Source organism: Mus caroli, chromosome 4 (genome assembly GCF_900094665.2).
Source record: "Mus caroli chromosome 4, CAROLI_EIJ_v1.1, whole genome shotgun sequence".
In the NCBI taxonomy this organism is placed as follows: domain Eukaryota; kingdom Metazoa; phylum Chordata; class Mammalia; order Rodentia; family Muridae; genus Mus; species Mus caroli.
The window spans coordinates 125,034,609-125,035,903 of NC_034573.1; positions in this window are offsets into that span (position 1 = coordinate 125,034,609).

Here is a 1,295-nt window from a genome sequence, read left to right on the forward strand (position 1 = left end):
CCCGTCTAGATTCCTCTCTTTTCAGCGAACTGCCATTCTCAGTTGAATCGTGTTGTGGACTGTGGGCAGGCCGCAACAAGGATGAATCCAAGCCTAGGAGACCATGCCTGTCATCCCACAGATGAGGAGGGGAGGGGGCGGATACTCGGAGGGCAATCTGATTGACACAGTGGTGTGAGGCCACCTGAGTGATGCAGAGAGACCTATCCCAGCTATCCCAAGTAAAACGGAGCATCATTGAGAGGCCCATGTACATTTTATTCATTTAAAAGATTGATCTTGATACCCGGGCAGATCCAAAAAGGCCTCCTCCCAGATGCCTGAAGGGCAGGCAGCCTGTTTCCACCTGTGTCTCTCAGATGTGCCCAGACCACCGGCGTCTGGAGGAGGAGCAGCCGAGGCTAAGCTGTTGCTGTTTGCCAGGACATTGCTGTGGAGGGAAGGGGTGTCCCAGGACAAAGGACTACAGAGCTGAGACAATGCCCCTGTGTGTGTCCCCATCCAGTGGGCTTCAGACAACTCCGGGGGACATTTTTGTTGGGTTGCTGTACACCCACAAATAGCTACTTAAAAAGAAAGAAAGAAAAAAAAGGATGATTTGAGGGCTATTTAGAACAGGCATTTAAAAAACTAGAAACTACACAGATGTGCCTGCTGTGCCTTGCAATAGACTCTGTCTTGTTCCCTTCGCCTCCGGTCTCTCCCACACTGGCCCATTCTGCACATTGTGGCTGGACTTAGAAGCTCTGATCTAGACAGTGGCGTCTGTTGTCCCTAGCCAAGCACTTTTGTTTATTTAAGATTTTATTTTTATTGTTAAGTAATCTCTCCCATGTGTGTGTCCCCATGCCTTCAGAGGCCAGAGACATCAGATTGCTGGAAACTGAGGTCGCAGGCGGTTATGAGCACCTGACGTGGTTCTGGAAATCACACTCAGGGCCTCTGGAAGAACACCGTGGACTGTGAACCATTGAGACCTCTCCCCAGTCCAACACTTTCTTTTTCAAAGCAGGATTTCTCTGCTGTAGTAGAAATCCTGTAGACCAGGCTGGGTTCAAACTCAGAAATCCGCCTGCCTCTGCTTCCCAAGTGCCAGGATTAAAGGCGTGCGCCACCACGCCCGGCCGGCTCTCTGTTACTTTTTAAATAATGAAGCACTGATGGTCCTCCCCACTGGAGCCTCCCTCTTCTTCTTCTCTTAGGTTTTTGCTAAGTGGAAATATCTCTATCCTGCATTTCTCTCTCTCTCTCTCTCTCTCTCTCTCTCTCTCTCTCTCTCTCTCTCTCTCTCTCTC